General features: G+C 43.5%; 1 protein-coding gene across 2 annotated transcripts in view; it reads left to right on the forward strand.

Annotated features, from left to right (window-relative positions):
* Nucleotides 1-19,726, forward strand: part of kank3 (KN motif and ankyrin repeat domains 3) — a 73,858-nt gene that overhangs the window by 25,605 nt on the left and 28,527 nt on the right. For both annotated transcript variants that reach the window (XM_079580927.1, XM_079580928.1), the window contains exon 2: nt 19,617-19,668. The gene's annotated coding sequence lies outside the window, so the exon portion shown is untranslated. The remainder of the gene's footprint in view (nt 1-19,616; nt 19,669-19,726) is intronic.

The raw sequence follows: 19,726 nt of genomic DNA on the forward strand, positions 1-19,726 counted from the left end.
CCGACAAAAAAAGTGATGAAAAAAAAATCTGATGTGAGGAAAAAGATCCATTTAGTTTTGTAGGTCTTTCAAATGAGGCGTTGCACTGGCCTACAGGATTTGGGTAAAGCTAAACTGTAGAAAATGCTCTCGGTTCATGCGGGAGTTAAGAGGTTAATAAATAGGATTTATGCACAGAAAAAGTATTTTGGGGGTAAATTTTGTCCCTCAGCGCCCCCTAACTAAAATATCTTCCCACGGCTCTGGCCTTCAGTCACGTAAACACAGCGCAGACAGCGTTAGCATTTAGCCTCTCCCTCTCTCCTCTATAGCTTCAAAACAGGTCAAGATAGAAGCTACCAAGCTCTTCCACGGTTTCCCTATTTAAATATGGTTACGTGAAGTGTTCCACTACAAAGTATAATTACACAAAATTAAACAATGTGGATTTTCTAAGCGGATAAAAGGGGGGACTATATTGTAAGGCGTAATAATACCAGGAGTAGTTCGAAATCCGCTCAGTAATCTTCACTTTACTGTGCGGATGCCAAGAACTCGTCAAAGCTAAGGTAAGAACATATCTCAGTATGTAAAAATGGTGGCCTGTTCCTTTAAACAAATGCGTTCACCACTAACACACTGGATCTGATGAAGACTCCGGCAGCAGTCCTCGAAATTCCCCGGCCCGGCCCTGTCATTGTCCAGTCAAGTGGGCCGCGGGTGTATCCAAACAACCACTCCAACGCCTGACTGCCCCGCGCACAGATAAGGCCCTTTATCTCGCTCCGCCGTGTGACGCTCCATGTGATGTGCTCCTCTGCCTTCAGGAAGCTGCGCTCAGGACGTCCCAGCGCACTCCCCCCCCCCCCACACCAGTTGGACAATGGGAGGTCTGGCTCTGGACGGGGGTCAGCAGCGGCAGAAGGATTTAGGAAGGGGAGGGGGGGAGGAAGGCAGGCGTTGTTGGACTTCCCTTCAGGAAACAGCAGATTTATCCCAGCAGCGGAGGGGCCTGCGGGGTCAGAGCGTCCCCCCCCCCCCGCCCCCCGGAGGATAAAGGCATCTGGGCATGCGGAGTTCAAGTTGAAATGTGTGGCTGTTGTTGCACAAGAAGCATCTGAGCGATTTATACTGTTGGATTCTTAGCATTTAACCAGATTTGGTTGTTGGGACGAGCCTGCTGAGCTGGCCCGGGTGTGGAAGTGTTTTTAAAGGAACAGGCCACCATTTTTACATTCTGAAATATGTTCTTACCTGAGCTTAGACGAGTTCATGCGTACCTGTCTGGTCTTTGTGTGTGCGCTCAGTCACGCAAAACGACCATCATTCCTCATGGATCATTCCTTCACTAATTTATTTCTGAAAAAGGGGGGACAAAGCACATGAAAACAAATTTAAATGTATATACAGTATATATGTGGTATGTTTATAAAAAAAAAAAATTGCATTATTCTTAAAAAATTGTAGTGTATCGTAGGTTATTTTTGTGCAGTACATATATCGATCATCGCAGTATTAGTGTATCGTACATGAGGTACCCAGAGGTTCCCACTAGGGACGTCCCGATGCAGTATTCAGTATCAGTAGCTGATTGAGGCATTTTGAGAGTATAGGATTGGATCGGATTTAAAGACTGGAACAGGTGCGGTAAACCTGCAGGTCGGAGCTGCTGCAGATTCAGGATAGCCGCCACAATGCTATCGCTAGATGCTATCGCTAACAGCTGCTAGCGCTCAGTGAGGACCGTCAGCAGCCACTGAAAACATGATAGAGAAAAGTTCCTTGAAGAATGAATTCATCGAATCCAACAGTGGAGATGAGAGGATCTCGTAAGTGCGCGCTTTTGTTTATGCAGAGTAAGTAGCCATGTGCTCCGACTAGTGTTCATGTTTTTTATAATGCAATAGACCTGAATGGCCTTTAGAGCAGGTAGAGCTGAAACTATATTATCTACTGCTTTACTGTTGGTGTCAAGGGGCTTAAAATGCAATTCTAAAAAATGTTTTTGTTTGAATGTAAAATGACCATTTTATCCTTTATACCCAACATTAGCCTGCCTTCCAATTTAAAATTCAAAGCTACATCCATCCATCCATCCATCCATCCATCCATCCATTGTCTTCCACTTCTCCGTTGCCGGGTCGTGGGGGCAGAGGCCGGGGCCTTTATTTACTCAAGGGCATCTAGGACCAGGCCTTTATTGGAACCAGGCCACAATTAGAGACAGGCCTTTAATTCTATTTGAGCAAAACGGACGACCAGGAAAATGAAGAAAAACGACATTTGTGTCCATTTGCACCTAAAATATTAGGTTCATTTATTAATGAACATTTCAAACCCTCTCCCAGCGGCTGGAACATTGACGCCTTTTATTTTGTCGGGACAACAGGAAGTGTTTCGTTGCTGTTAGCGGAGCTTTGACATCAGTGTCACTACAGGTTTCTGTTTCGTTTTTACTGCGGACCGGATTATTTGTTGTTATCTTGTGTAAAAGGCGAGTTTAGACGGAGCGTTTGTGTTTGTGATCGATCATGAGACTGACCTGAGAGAAGACGAGACGCTCGCGCTGATCGGAGGAGTTATTTTGAGGCGTGGGACTGACCTGCACACGGAGCAGCTGGACGTGCTTTGAAGACGCGATGGAGACTTTATTAAAACCCTGGAGGGTCACACAACATTTGTTGCTTTCCCCATTTCTACAAATAGTCACTGGAGGTTTGAAAAGTGGCTAAATCTGTGTCAAAGTTACGCTCGGATCAGCTCCTCCGCAGCGTCCCCATCGGCCCGGGTTCCCGTTTGTTACTTCCTGCACGTGAGTTATCTTTTACACGAGTATGAGACAAATTCCTAACATGGGGAATATTTCTACCTCTATAGTTTCTAATAAAAGCCCCGGCCTGTTTTAGAGACCGGCTTTAATTTGCCTCCGCCAGCCGCGAACCCGGCCTCTGTTAGAGACCCGGCCGCTAATGGAATACAGGCCAGTATTAGAGAATTTACGGCACTTTACTACAAAATGGCGTTTTATGATGTCATGAAGTGAACATGTGATGCCATTTTGAACTGCAATTAGAACAAACTCGTGTTTTTAGAAACTGGCCCAACACTCGGTCCTCTCCGGGAAGTGCCTCCTCTGTTCCAAAAAAACACTCTCTCTTAAACAGGCCCCGAACGGTCACCTATAAAGAAAACTCTGCTGACTCTGGATCTGCAATTTAAAGCCACAGAATCAACTTTTTCTTCTCTCCCCTCAACAGTTTGAGAAGTCGCGTTGCTTCAAAACTGCATGGACTTGTTGTGAACTGGTGCGGGAATGGAAAAGACAGATTCTTTGAGCGTTTGAGGACCCGACAGAGGCCTGGACTTGTCTCGGTCATATTCACATGCAGATGACTCATTCAGAGGACCCCCACGTCCCGGTCCCCTCCCTCTGTCCCCGTCCTGCTCACTGTCTCTGCCCTCCACATGAATGACTCTCTCTCTCTCTTGTATCCAGGGCTCCAGAACGGCTATGTTTACACCCTCTGATTCCTCATAGTTCTCTGATTATGGAAGAGGCTGTAAACCGTGCAATCTGATATGTATACTCTGATATACACGTGTTCCATCTGATCTTCTACTCGCGCTGGTCAGTGTTGCCGTCTTTAGTGTCGTTGGGGCAGTGGAAGCGGCGTGGCGGATGAGGTCAGCTGCCATGTTTCCTGTTCCCTGAGCTGAATGTTGCGTCTGTTTTTGGAGAGTAACACGTTTGTGCGTCCTCTCCGCACCGCCCCGGACTTTCCAGCGGATCACCTTTTCCCCCGGACTCGCACCATGACACCAGTTTGGGACGGAGCAGAGCACGCCGGCGCTGTTAGGAAAAGGGGAGCGTGTCGTACCAGACTGACTTCTGGGAGATTTTGAGTGTGTCGGCCTGCTCACTGTATTTTCCCTCCATTAGCCGGCAAACAGCGAATTATGAAAGGTCCAGATGTTTTCAGCTGTTGTCAATAGAGATGCATTGTTCCAGCTTTTTAGGCTTCCGATTTCGATATTGGGGTTTTAAGAATCTACCGATATCCAATATTAACCGATACCATAAACGTTCTTAAAAGTGGCTGCTGTGAGTGTAAAAGTGAATGGTCCTCTTGTCTGCAATGTGAGACCAGTAAAGTTGTATCTTTTCTTGCAAACGAGACATATCAATTATACCGTAAATGCTCTAATACAGGCCGGGGCCTTTATTTACTCAAGGGCATCTAGGACCAGGCCTTTATTGGAACCAGGCCACAATTAGAGACAGGCCTTTATTTCTATTTGAACAAAACGGACGACCAGGAAAACGAAGAAAAATGAGATTTGTGTCCATTTGCACCTAAAATATTAGGTTCATTTATTAATTAACATTTCAAACCCTCTCCCAGCGGCTGGAACATTGACGCCTTTTATTTTGTCGGGACAACAGGAAGTGTTTCGTTGCTGTTAGCGGAGCTTTGACATCAATGTCACTGCAGGTTTCTGTTTCGTTTTTACCGCGGACCGGATTATTTGTTGTTATCTTGTGTAAAGGCGAGTTTAGACGGAGCGTTTGTGTTTGTGATCGATCATGAGACTGACCCGAGAGAAGACGAGACGCTCGCGCTGATGGGAGGAGTTATTTTGAGGCGTGAGACTGACCTGCACACGGAGCAGCTGGACGTGCTTTGAAGACACGATGGTGACTTTATTAAAACCCTGGAGGGTCACACAACATTTGTTGCCCTGTTTCCACAAATAGTCACAGGAGGTTTGAAAAGTGGCTAAATCTGTGTCAAAGTTACGCTCGGATCAGCTCCTCCACAGCGTCCCCCTCGGCCCGGGTTCCCGTTTGTTTACTTCCTGCACGTGAGTTTTCATTTACACGAGTATGAGACAAATTCCTAACACGGGGAATATTTCTACCGCTATAGTTTCTAATAAAAGCCCCGGCCTGTTTTAGAGACCGGCTTTAATTTGCCTCCGCCAGCCACGAACCCGGCCTCTGTTAGAGACCCGGCCGCTAATGGAATACAGGCCAGTATTAGAGCATTTACGGTATATTAAAAATCTGTAATGGAAAAATCTGTAATAAATATCCTTGGGTATATGACAGGATATTTGGATTCATGAATATAAACAACTCACCATTTTATTTGTTGCTATTTGTACTTTGGATAACCCAATCATAGTTCCTGTCCCAGCTTTGAGTGCATGTTAGCATTAGCATGCTTCTGCTGGCTTCGTCAGCAGTATGGTGCCCAGACATGACTGTCCGGTTGTTGAGCCATGTGTCTGGACGATGAAAGCCCGTCCTCCCCTTTGGGTATCTGTCCGGTTTTATGGCTTGAGCAGCAGCTGCTGTTCAGTAAAGGGACGAGATGCAAGTTGGCCATTTTATACTCAGTACTGCCACCTCAGGTCGTACGTGTAGCTGCACCTTCTATATTAAAAGCTCATTCTACACATTAGGACACGGCTGGAACATGTAGGGGGAGGAAAATACTTCAATCTAACATTTTTAAACTCCGTATAGTCCTTTTACTGTGTTCCTCTGCCTCCCCATCAGCGCTTTATTCTCAGAGCTGTTGGCACGGTTGGTAAATCAGTCAAAACAGGTATTTATTTAGTACCGGCTCTTTGGATATCTGATTTTTGAGTATCGGCTCAGATATTCGATACCAGTATCAGATCGGTGCATTCCTAGTTGTCAATGATCGACCACATTAAGCTGAGGTCAAAGCCGCGTTACAAATCATTAATGAAGGTACAGTTGGAGGTTTTATTTTAGATTTAGCGTATGCAAGTGTCATCTGAGCTAAATGCTAGCTCACATTCAGTTCATGCTTTTTGTGGGAACAACCTCAGAGAGCTAAAGGCTATTTTCACAACTACTTTTGCTGCATAATTTTGTCAAAAAATAGAAAGTTTCATGTCTCCAATTGGCTTTTGAATACAGAAAACTCCCATTGTTCAATATGCACCGATTTTTGTTTTGTTTTCAAGGCCGTGGGAACCCAGGGTGCTGAGGGCGCTGCAGCACCCCCTGGTGGATAGTTTGTGAACTGCAGGCAATATCAACCCCTCAACTCCCACCTGAACCGAGCACATTTTCTCCAGCTTTACCCCAGTCCAAAAGCTTCTGGAAAAAAGGTGTGAAAATAACAACAAAACTGAGACGAAAACAATGATGGAAATGTGAAAAAAGTGAGAAAACATTGACGAAAAAGTGACAAAAATTAGACAAAAAATGTACAAAAAAGTGAGAAAAATTTGATGAAAAATTGAGAAAAAATGAACGAAAAAGTGATAAGAATTTGACAAAAAAATGTGAATAATTTGACAAAAAAGTGACAAAAAATTGACAAAAAATGACAAAAATGAACTGAAAATGGACAAAAAAATGTGAATAATTTAACAAAAAAGTCACGAAAAATTGACAAAAAATGACAAAAATTGACAAAAAATTGACAAAAAAATGTGAATAATTTGACAAAAAAGTCACGAAAATTTGACAAAAATGAGACGACTGCCCAACAAAAAAAGTGATGAAAAAAAATCTGATGTGAGGAAAAAGATCCATTTAGTTTTGTAGGTCTTTCAAATGAGGCGTTACACTGGCCTACAAGATTTGGGTAAAGCTGAACTGGAGAAAATGCTTTCGGTTCAGGCGGGAGTTAAGAGGTTAATAAATAGGATTTATGCACAGAAAAAGTATTTTGGGGTAAATTTTGTCCCTCAGCGCCCCCTAACTAAAATATCTTCCCACGGCTCTGTTTGTTTTGCACCAATAGCATTAAAAATATAGCTTTTGGGTATTGAAAAGCGTTAAATTTGACTTGCTGCTATACAATATACAAAACCATTCACAGATTAGGGTGACTCTAGGCTATGACCACAGCCTGAAGGTATCGCACAGAAGCTGCTGCCTTTGACGGGGCTGTAATCGCTTTCTCCGCTCTCTGCTGGAGGTGCTGTTAAAGCAGCTATAAAACGTGTTACAGTCAGTGCAATTACTGCCCACAAGTCCACGTGTGGAAATAACCTCACATCAAAATAATGTCATCAGACACAGAGCGGAGATGAAATCCAGACCAAATCAGAAGTCCTTTTGAACTTAAGACAAGATAATCCTTCATCGATCTCACAATGGAGAAATTCTCTTGTTCCAATGGGTTCTCAACAAGATCACTCAGGGTGTGCAAAACAGACAGGAAATGTGCAAAAAGAGGCATTTTATGTACAAAGTAAAAACTAAAATAAATAATAAAACAAAATAAAAAATAGAACAGACTATAGAAAGTAAAATATCAAGGTCAGCATTGGCAATGTAAAGTTACAGTCCTAGTGCAGGTTATCAATAAGTGATGCTGGTGCAGGGAATAAAGTGCAGCTGACACATACAGTATGTTGCCAGCCCATTTTCCACACAAAGTATTGAAGCGCTTTCTTTTTATTTTCTATTTTTTGTAATCTTTGAGCTCAAAATAAACTTTGAAAAGACATCTGATTGTCCCTGGTCATTCCGAGGGGGCAACACATAGATTATTGCACGTAGTTTTGCAAAGGGGTTATTGCACATGTTACTTTACAGTCTTGTACAGTCTTCTTCCACTGACGGTGTCTCAGTCTTCCACTGAAAGAGCTGCTCAGCTCCTCTACAGTCCCGTGCAGTGGGTGGGAGGTGTTGTCCATGATGGAGGTGAGCTTGGCTAACACCCTCCTGTCCCTCACCTCCTCCACAGAGTCCAGAGCTGGCCCTCCTGACCAGCTTGTTCAGTCTGTTCTTGTCCCGCTCTGTGCGGCCCGGGGCCCAGCACACGGCAGCGTAGTGGAGAGCGGAGGCCACCACAGAGTCATAAAAAGGACCTCAGTCTCCTCAGAAGCTGGAGGCGACTTTGGCCCTTCTTGTACAGGGCGTTTGGTGATGTAATAACATTGGTCTTTGTGGGGCTGTGGCCATTACTTAGTTGTTTGTGCCGCTGTTTTGACAGAGAAATGAAGATTCTGTGTGTTTTCCGCTCTGTTATTGGTCGCTGCCAGAGGCAAAACTCCCAGTTTGGTTTAGGGGAGACAATTAATAGACCACAAACTGTTCATTTTAACCTTAGTCTACTTTGTTGCTGATGTTTTGGTAAATAGTCGGCAACAGCTGATGCATCAGGCCTCTAATGATGTTTTATATAATTATCGATCTGTTACGGCGCAAGGGAAGCAATGCCCTGTTTGTGAACATTGTTTTTGCCCATCATGGGACTATTATTATTTATTTAAAAGATGAAATTGCCCATCACAGCCCCAGCACATGACTACATCGTGATCGCACGCATTCCTCAGTCCATGTGTCTGTGAGAGACGCTCATCCCCCTGTGTTTGGGTGTCCCCGCTCGGCCCGGGCAGCCCCTATCGGCCTATCAGTGCGCTCTGTTGACAGCATGCAACCTGCGATGACTCTCTCCGACACCTCATGTAATAAGTGAGACAACCTTGCAGATCGGCACAACATCGGCTCACTAGGACCGCTGCCACATTACCCCCTCCACACTGTGAGACACCACTCAACTGCCGTGTTTTCCGGACTATAAAGTCACACTTTTTTTCATTATTTGACTGGGCGTGCGATTTATACTCAGGTGCGACTTATATATATCAAAATATTTCATTTCACATGCTTGTCACTTTCACGCTGACAGCCGCTAGAGGGCGCTCTAGGCTTGTGTACCAGAATCTGCTACTCCTGTACCACTGAAGATTTAAGGGGAGACACTTCAGGCAAAACTAAATTTGTTCAGTTTTCAGGTTTTGGGCCAAATTGGTCTCTGAACATACAAGCTTTCACCCGGAAACAGAAAATATGCCTAATCTTCACAATAACATGTTTAAATATTGCGCTGATTCAATGTTCTCCCATAGACTTATATGGGAGAACACAATTTCAAGGGCCTTTTTCTCAAAACACATTTTTCTGTCATTGTAGCGACACTATGTCCACGTCAGTCGGACCTAAAGACTTCACATTTTCCAGCCTTGGACTGAACAATATTTGGAAGATGTTTTCAGAGGGATTTTTTATTATTTAATCCCTAAGCCCCATTTGAGTTTTGAATGTAAAAAAAAATAAGGTGAAAATTTTTTTTTTTACAAATTTTTCCACTAAAAAAGCAGCTTATTTTTTTTATTTTTTTTTCAAAACTTTGTTTATTTGAAGTTTTACAGAGATTGTGCAGAGTTTCCAAACAAATCAGATTAAAGACAAGGGAAAAAGAATACTGATACAATCTCCTTAAATCACACACAGAACAAAACAAAACAAAACAAAAGCACACCAACCAACCAGCTAACTAAAAGCATGTCCAAAACATACACAAGAAAGAAAATATAAATAAAAATGTATGGCGCCCCCACAAAAAGCAGCTTATTTTAAAACTAAACAAGAAATCCAAACTCCCCTCTGAAAAAGTCTTGGCAACTCATTCATCAATAAAATGAAACCATAAATTAGAATGTAGCTCTATCCATTATTCAGATTTCGTCGCCGAAAAGATGGGAAATTTGGGGCATTTTTAGGCATAAAACACCTTGTTCTTATATGAAAAGATAAAATGACAGAAAACTTGCAATGTATTTTTTTCCTCACATTTATGCCAGTGACCTACAGCAAAAGTTTCAAATTGATATCTGTAAATATACATTTTTCCCCCCTATTCACCTGCAGTGTCTCGCCTTAAAAAGCGGTAATCGAGCAGCAGAAAGAAAGTTGGGGCTGAGCAAGAAACTTGTGAGGGACTGGCAGAAAGCGGAGGTGACTCTTACTGCAATGAAGAAAATAAATAAATAATAATAATCGCGGTTTAAAAGCTTGATGGCCACAGCTAGAGGAACGGAAGAAGCTTGTCAACGGTGCAGCTACGCCTCCACGCTCAGGTAGATGCCGAGGCTGGTGCAACTTATAGTCCAGAGCGACTTATAGTCCAGAAAATACAGTAATCAAGACTCGGGAAGCACTTTTGAGAATAAAAAAACAAGATTCAGTATTTTCCAGAGCAGTCCAGCCCCACTTTAGGACGCTAGTATAATATCGCCGTCTTCTTATTCCGCGAAGGGAATAAAAGCGTACTGTTTTTCAGTCCCCGTGATGCGTGTTTTATGGAGTGCCTCAGAAAGCGAGCGCTCGGGGCCAGACTGAGAGACGACGCTGCTCTCTTTACTGGGACCAAAACAATGCCCAGACAGCACAGGCATGTAAATGAAAGAGCGCAGCCGCAGCACTTTATTAAAAGCAAGAGCGAACGAAGCCTGGGACTAAAACTGAGGGAAAAAAAACAACAAAAAACACTGGAACCGGGGCTGTGAAAGAATCTGAAGCTCTAAAGTAAAACGTCTGCTTGTGTTTGGTTCCTTTGAGAAGGCCGTTAATGCACGCTCTATGAACAGTAGGTGGCGCTGTGCGGATGTACACAGGGATGGGAGGATTGATTCTGTGGTATCGATTAGGGCTGCACGATTGTGATGATGCACAGAGATCCAACCCAACCCGCGACGCGAGGAAATGATCATTCTGTGACACAACCTGACCCGCAGACCAATATTTGGTGGCCCCTCAGCCTTGTCACTGAATCGGTACACATCTTCAGAGATTGTCCTTTTTGTTCGAAAAGTTATAATTCTACACAATTCTAACCTAACGACTAATATTTGATTGTGAGACAGAGCTGGCATGAAGGTTTTGAACATAAATAAAGGTGTGGGGCGCAATTTAAACCTCTGCTAGTCCTAGGTTTCGTGGCACTAACCCCGAGTTTGCTTCAGTATGCGGCCCCCCATGAAAAAAAGTTTGGACATCCCTGGTTTAGAGCGACAAACATGACTCTCCTGCTGTGACTTTTGAGCCCTGAGCCCCCTGAAGCTAGGCTACCACAGCAGCTCAAACCCCAAAACATCTACGTTACTTTAAATCAGGGGTCCTCAAACTTTTTTTTTCTCTGGGGGCCACATCATGGTTCCTGACTGTGATGGGGTTGGCTCTAACAGAATTGTATGACCCAGACCAAAATGCACAGGCCTCATTGTAGAGTAGTAGAGATGACTCGAACCCACGACTATATCCACAAGATCAACACTTGATTCAGGCACAGATTTGTTTAGCTGTGGTGGTTTGCAAAAATAGTAATCAAGTCTTCACACTTTGTTGGAATTTGAAATACCACAGGTAATCCATTTATTTTTAGAAAGAAAAAAAACATAATTGCATAATGTGACCAACTGCTTGCACTTGTATTGCACTTTACAAGCCTGTGTCACAAGTTTCTCAAAGTGTCGTCATCATTCATTCACTCCACACTCTGGTGTTAAAGCAGTACTAAGTAACTCTTCCCCCTAGAGGCCATAAGCGCAACTGCAGGTGTAGTAGCAAGACTTTTTAACTTATTAATTGTCTTGGAGAGTAAATACTATGCTGACAGGAAAGGTGAAGGGAGAGAGGGTTACTGTGCATCCAATTATACAATGGAAATATTATTTTTCACTCAAACTTTGCTGTAAATACTGTTTAAAGTGACGTTAGCTTTGCCCGTTAGCATGTTAGCTTCTTCTTCGTGATTCCATTAGTGTGTATTGCTTTCTCCGGTCCGGTGGCAGTCAAGTTGCAAACATGGTTTTCTGTCCAGAGACACCAGGGGGCGATGAAAGACCCTCCAATCATCCCATAAACACTTGTATTACCCCCACAGGGGCTACGGAAATGATTTATTAAGGTAAACACGTTACTTAGTACTGCTTTAAGCTTCATGTACCACGTGGCTATAATGTGTTGTTTACATCCTGATCTCTTATGTCAGTGCCCTCTGCTGGACATGTGTGGAATTCTTTTTTATTTATCTCACTTGCCCCCTGGTTATTTAGTTAAAAAAATAAATCATAAATTCACAGAGGAATGGGCGAGAAATGTACTTTTTTTTTAAAAATTGACATACTCAGGGATTTGTGCTTTACAAGTATATCGTTAGTAGTTTGACGACACCTGCTTTAAATGCATCAATAATACCTTAAATTTTTTAGCTGTTTTGACGAGTTAACATTTAGTTGGGCATCTGACCAACATGTTTCCATCCAACAAGCAAAATATTCTCGGAAAAAAGTCTGAATGAATGAAAACCACTCAAGACAATAGTATCTGTAGTAACAGGGTACTTTGACCACCGCTGTTTTTAGTTGATGAGGAGAAAAACAGAGCACTCGCCCCATCAGTGTTTGTACTTCTATTGGAGTACTCTTATTCTGAAGTAGGAACGCTCTTGCTTCCATCAGCTGGGATTGTGCATGTATATTTGCGCGTTTATAGCCAGACTCAGCTGCTTGTCTCCCGGGGCGATTGGGAAAGGAATGCTGCCTCTCGCTCCGCAGTCTGTAATTTAGCGCGTGTCGTCCAATCTGGAAAAGAAACATCCACACTTAGCACGGGCGATAAAAGACGAGCGGGATGGGGGGGGGATGAGGGTGCTAACACGGCCCGGGATTAGCGGGAACGCGGCCGGGAAAAGCCTGCAGGATGTTATGGGTGTGCTCAGGAATGGTCGCTGACAAATTGGACTAAGGCTGTCGGTGTTTCCTCAGTTGGAAGCTGTTTGGAGCTTAGAACAACCGAGGAGCTTGACGGAAATCTTCCTGTGACGTTTACCGGAGTGTGGGCTGGCAGGTTAGATTCCGGAAACCCGTGAGACAAAACACTACAATGCAGGATCTTTACAAAGTTGCTTTTGTGTGCCAAAGTAGTCCAGTGCTGTCATTTCCGGACACTTTGAACATTGCAGCTAAAACAACTATGCGGCTAATTTATACATTTTTACATTTGTCATGCCGAATATTGCTGTTTCTAATGAAAAAATGTTGACGCAACAAAGACGCAACAACAGCTCCAATATTCAGGTGCGCTCAGTCGTCCGAGAATTACAGTAGTTATTTTTCAAACTCAGTCACTCATGGGTCTCGGGTCATCTCATCTCTCTCTCACTAAATATCCTTTGTAATTGTGGGCCGGTGTAATGTATTACGGGGCTTATCTCTCCATCTGACTGGTCGACCGGCCCAATTGAAAATAGCCTAGAAAAAAATTTATATATTATGTAATGTATATTTAATAATAATGTATATTAGGGCTGAAACAACTAATCGATTAATCGACAACTAATCGATTAATCGTTTTCTAGTGAACACAGACTAAAATAGAGCAAAAAAGACATGACAATTATATATTTTGGATGAAAACCTACTTTGTTTTTAAAGTGAGGGTCTGTAGTGTTTTGTACATTATAAATTTCATAAACATCTGTGTTTGTCTCGTCCAATCAGAAAGCAGAATTAGCACAAAGAGCCTCCTACAAATGTTTACTTTGAGTTTACGCCATCAACATGTTTTCAAGCGGCGCCACTTTAGCTTTATGTGATAAAAAAATTGAAAAAATACAATTTCCATGCACCTTTCACAGCCAAGCGATTAATCGATTAATCGTAAAAATGATCGGTAGATTAATCGATTACCAAAATAATCGTTAGTTGCAGCCCTACTGTATATATTAGAGAAACAAAGTTTAGTTCAGTTTAAAGGAACAGGCCACCGTTTTTACATACTGAGATATGTTCTTACCTTAGCTTTGACGAGTTCTTTAGGACCTGTCTGGTCTTCCCCCGTGCCTTCAGTCACGTAAACACAGCGCAGACGGCGTTAGCATTTAGCCTCTCCCTCTCTCCTCTATAGCTCCAAAACAGGTCAAGATAGAAGCTACCAAGTTCGAAATCCGCGCAGTAATCTTCACTTTACTGCACGGATGCCAAACTACTCCTGGTATTATTACGCCTTACAATATAGTCCCCCCTTTTATCCGCTTAGAAAATCCACATTGTTTAATTTTGTGTAATTATATTTTGTAGTGGAACACTTCACGTAACCATATTTAAATAGGGAAAACGTGGAAGAGCTTGGTAGCTTCTATATCTTAAATATCGCCCAGCCCTACTGATGCTAACCGCGGCATTTTTCGCGGCGATCAAAAATACATTTGCAGGGGTTAAAACTGACCCCCCTTCAAAACGATATACTGCATGTCTATATTCATTTAGATTTAGGGGGGAAAAGTTGTGTTTTTAAAGAGCCAAAACTGGTATCGGTTCAGTATCGAACATTTGTTGCTGATGCCCGATATCGTATTTTTTCCAGTATCGGCTCCAATATCCAACACCAAGCATCGGTAAAAGTAGATCTGCTTACTCGGGCCCCTAACGTTGGGAATCCCTGGTTTACGTCGTCTATTTTCTTTATAGGAGCTAGTTGATAACCTGCAAAGACAAACGTGTTAATCTTCAGTGAACTGTCATCTGTTTCATTGCTTTTTAAGGATACCACATGTGGAAGCCTCTTATGCTAGCACGCGGTGAGAACGGGAGAGGGCAGGGACCGATAGAGCTGACATTACCCAGACTAGAGTGAGCCTGCCCGGGTGAGAGCAAGCGGAGCGCCTCCTTATCTCCAACCACGGAGGCCATCTGTCTTCTGTCCACCCTCCCTGGCTCCAGTGACCGGGTCGTGTCCACGATCTGCACTGCTTTATTAGACTACGCAGGTTAGGACGTCGTTCCCGCTCGCTAACCAGGACAACGGGAATCACCAGAGACAGTGTTTTGACGTCCATAGTTGAGGAAGGCGGGAAACGTTATGTCTCCAAATGTCCACGTAATCGATCAAATAAATGCTGTTTGTGATAGTCCGTCCTTGGTTCAAACCTGTTCAGTCCCGCTGTCCATATTTGACCTGGTTAAGTTACCATGGCGACAGAGGTTGTATTTTGATAAACTTCGAGGTCTCTGGGTCAGTCCTGTTCAGCTCTGTGTTTCTTATGGCGCAACAGGGAGGATGTCTCGAAGTTATGATATGTCTTTTCTTCCAAACAGTGCTTTGACCAAGGTTGTTTTCGAAAACAAGCGTTTATTTTATTTCAGATCTTTTTAATATCGAAGAATACCTAATAAATATCCGAGCAAACATGCGGTGAGCGGCTCGGCTCTCCTCAGGCCTGACTGTGACTTCACTGGGGGTGAGACGTCTCCAGCTCGTCTTCGTGGTTACATCCCGTTAATTCCCTCTGGTTAGTAGTGGTGTCTCGTCCAAAACAATAAATAGCTCCAGATTACATGGTGGGGCAGTGAGTTACTGGTCTCCACCACAGGCATTCCCTTTAAAGCATTGCTTCAGGAGCAAAGACTTCACTGGAGGAAACTCACACGCTCATCACGGTGTTTTTGTGTTGAAGCTAACGGCTAATGCTGAATAAGAAAACTAAAATAGCTTATACCATGGTCTGGGTGAATACTGGATTCTGATTGGCTGGTGCATTATTTTGGTATAACCGCACACGTAGTCCGGTAGTTAAATCACTGGGATATCACTCCGCTGTGGCGTCGCCATAGCAACGCATGACACAGCTGAATCAGATAAAGACGTAATTAGTGACTGACAGGAACGTATGAGATGGATTTTGTGTTAATTTCAACGTTTTTGGCCAAAACAAAAGGTTTGATAAATGTTTGTAGAGGAGAGTGAGCAGCTAGGTTAGCTACTGTTAACAACATATGAGCTTTACATTTCTATTGGAAACGGTTAAGGCTATTCATCATTTTCAGGCGTACATAAAATGATCCTGCATTGAAGCATATTTGTCTGGATTAGTAAAGTCAAACATAATAGTTTCAGTTTGTGGGGCCCAGGTGTGAGCGACTCCACCGCAGCTGTTTCCATAAACAGTTGAGCTGGTTGAGCTAGCTAGCTAGCTTCAGGTTAAACAGCGTAAAAGTGAAATAACTCCTGCCCACGAGTGCCGCATATCGGTGTTTACTTCCAGGGAAAAGTGTTTCCGGGTTAGTCCTGTTGTGTTGTGATTCTGTGCTGATGTTGTGTCGTTGAGCCTGACTGAGATCCTCGTAATAGCTGCGGAGAATGACTCGCTCTGAGACCAGCCTTCAGTGACCGGCTAATAACCCACACAAAATAGTCCCGTAGTCTGGCAGATTTAGTGAGTTTAGTCAATGAAAAACACATTTATTATAAATGTTACGTTTGTGGGACCCTGGTATAAGCGGATTAAACAACGAGGAGCCTTAGTGCGTTAGACGGTTATAATGCAGGAGTAACTCCACTGCGCGTCATGGTGTTCTTGACTCCGCGTCGTGCATTAAAATCATCTAATGCGGCTCCTCGTTGTTTAATCCTTACATAAAACTATGAAAACTAGTGAACGTGGCTGATATTTGGCATTGGAAACTGAAAGAAATATATGAATGGTCGCTTTGTTACTTGCTTTGTAGCGATCTTGCAGGAAATAGTAATAGTGTAATAGTGTTTGCTTCTGTTATTATGTGAATAGCTCAAACAGTGGTTGTGAGTCAAAAAGCTGTTCTGAAAGGAAACGAGTTCTTCATTTTTTGTTTTGTTTCTTTGCTATTGTTCCTTGTTGTTGTTTTGTTTACACTGATTATACTATGAGAAATGAAAAGTTCATCATTTTGAGTTGGGGGTAGGCGCTCATAAGCTTTTGCTTCAGCCTACTCCTTTTGAGCAAAATGTATGCTCAAATAAATAATTAAATAAAATAAAAATAAAGATTTCGATTGAGACGGACAAAAAGTAATCAGCCTGTCTTTTAACATGTAGCCAGAGACTTCCCTTCAGTGTCTCACAGTGCGTGATGCTTTCTCGAGCTGTTCGTTGATTTATACAACACATCCCTAATCCTTTGGGAAAGCAGCGAGAGAAGAAAGACCGCGACACTTTGTGCTTTATGATGCTTTTAGACTGTAATTCCCCTGTTCAGCAAATATTTCTACAATTCTGGCCCATTTACACTGATGTTGTACCCCCATGCACAGTTCGAGTGAGGGATTGAATCAAAATAAAAGTAGGAAAGGCCATGTTCCCGATTGTTTTTGTCCTCTTTCAGTGTACTGAATATGCAGGGATTAGTTTATGAAGTCATTTGATGGGTTGTGATCTTGCAGGCTAGTTGAAAGTTGTGAAACATGCTTGTTATTTCTGAAGTACTGGAGATTTTGGCGGCTCTCATCCCCGCTGATCCCACATGTGAATGAACCTCACCTGGACGCCGCCGTCTGCCTCTGAGCGCTGGCTTTCGGAGGCTTCGTTTTGTGGGTTATCAGATGTCTGGGGGGGGGGGGTGGCGGGTTGGCGGGGCGAGCTGCAGGGGCATGTCGGAGGAATGCGCCCCGGGGCGAAGGGAAAACACAGCTCTGAGTGTTTGGCGGCAGGGTGGGTAGCCTCTCGTCACGTCGATCCCGCTCTTGGCGTGTGTCCGTGACAGCTGGATGAGGACATGTGCGGAGTATGTAGTTCAGGAGAGGCGCAGGTCCGTGCACATCCTGCAGGAGGGCTGTCCGAGACACGGCACCGGATCATGACCCAGAAATCACGGCTGCAAAGGGGTGTTGTTAAACGTGTTTGTTCATCACAGTAAAATGACCAGAGACTAGGACTGTGTACTGTTACTTTTTTAACGATACTTGGTTTGCAGTACCCATACCTGAACAATACAATGCCTGTACTACAAAAAGTAAATATCAAACATTGGCTTAAATGACTTGAATTGAGGGAATGTATCGTGTTTTGTGCGGTTTTCACTCATTTAGACACTTTTCCTGATCGGACCAAGTTTACTTTGCTTGTTTGAGGACATTTCAGACCAGTTCTAGGGTAAATCTCGCTTGAGATAAGAAAGTAAAATTGCCAATGAGATTTTCTTACCCCATTGGCAAAGAAAATGACCTGAAATAAGGACGAAATGTATCGAAACGAGTCAGAAACATCTCAGAACAAGTGAAATAATCCAGGACAAATGCCCAAGAACTTCTTAACTAGTCAAAACAACTAAAATTTGGATTATTATGCTCAAATTGAGATGTTTATACTGATCTAGTTAAATATCCGTTGTCTAGAGCCATATGAACAATAGTGTTCATTTATTCCTTAAAAGAATATTTATTTTAAATTTGTATCATTTATTTGAGCCTCCTCTAACACTGGCCCAACAGCATCAAAACTTGGTCTTTTTTCTGCTTTACATTTTTTTTTCCAATTTTGATTTGACCTTTATTTAGCCAGAAAAGTCCCTCTGAGATTATGAATCTCTTTTACAGGGGATTCCTATTGTGCATGTTTTTAGTGGTAGGGGAAACCTACACTGACTCGGGGAGAACATGCAAATTCCACACAGTAAGGCTCCGTCCAAGTGGGAATTGAACCCGGGACCTTCTAGCTGTGAAGCACGAGCGCAAACCGCTGTGCCCTCGTGCCGCCAGATGTGGGGCTTGGTGTTGTTTGAAGGAATCCAGAGACAAAAAAATTAAAAAAGTGAACAATCAGGCTCCGATTTGACCGACAGATTAGTTGCTGAAAAGTCCATCCATCCATTTTCTTCCGCTTTATCCGGGGCCGGGTCGCGGGGGCAGCAGTCTCAGCAGAGATGCCCAAACTTCCCGATCCACACACACCCCCTCCAGCTGTTCTGACCCCGAGGCGACACCAGGCCAGCTCGGAGACATAGTCCCACCACCGTGTCCTGGGTCTTCCACGAGGCCTTGTCCCACTAGGACATGCCTGGAACACCTCCCGCGGGAGGCGACCAGGAGGCATCCGGAACAGATGCCTGAGCCACCTCAGCTGCTCCTTTCGACGTGAAGGAGCAGCGACTCTACTCCGAGCTCCTCCCGGGTAACTGAGCTCCTCACCCGATCTCGAAGGGCGCGCCCAGCCACCCTGCGAAGGAAACTCATTTCGGCCGCTTGTATTCGCGATCTCGTCCTTTCGGTCGTTACCCAAATCTCATGACCATAGGTGAGGGCGGGAACGTAGATCGATCTTTGTGTGAGGGAGGGGTTGTTGATGGTGGGAGGGGCCGAGTTGAGAGTTCCAAAGGTCGAGTGTCACTGAATAAATTAGACTTTTACGCTTTTTTTTTTTTTGTCAGTGTCTCATTTCTGTTTTTTTGTTTTGTTTTTCACTCACTTTAGACCAGTGGTTCTCAACTAGTGGGTCGGGACTTACAAGTGGGTTGCAGAAAACATTTTAGTGGGTCACGAACCTTTTCCAGAGTTCGTTTCTTTTCTCTATAAAAGAATAGAAACATCTGCATCTGTAAAAATGACTGTTGTTTTGCTCTAGAGGTTTGTTTAATGTTTATTCAATATTAAAGCAGCATTATACAACTTTTTATAAGGGAAAGGGTTGATAATAGACCTTTCAGTGACTGAATGGCTGTATGGGTGATTAGCTTAGCTCCATCCTGGTGGACTTTGTGACGCTCCAGGATCATTTCATTTAATGTTTTTTGGGGGTTTCTGGTAGATTTTAGCAGCCACTAGGTCACATAATGTACCTTTAAATTGTGAAAAACAGTATTTTGCGCAATATCGATAGGATTCATTGTTGTTTGGGTCCCGGCTTGCCATCGTAGAGTTATGGTCTGTCAGACTCCAGGACAAACACGACCGGAGTCTGATCAGATGAATGCTATTGTGAACCATAGATAAAACTTGTCGATCTTTTTTTTTCTTTTCATTCAAAGCTGTTTGTTTGTCGTCCGCAGGTCAGTGAGGTGCATGGAGCAAGGGAACAGGCCCCCTCCGAGCCACAGAAAGGTAAGCGTCTCATTGACCCCCTTATACGAGCAGGAAGCGGCGCAAACATGTGCCGTGT

Source organism: Gobius niger, assembly GCF_951799975.1.
Source record: "Gobius niger genome assembly, chromosome: 22".
Classification (NCBI taxonomy): Eukaryota; Metazoa; Chordata; class Actinopteri; order Gobiiformes; family Gobiidae; genus Gobius; species Gobius niger.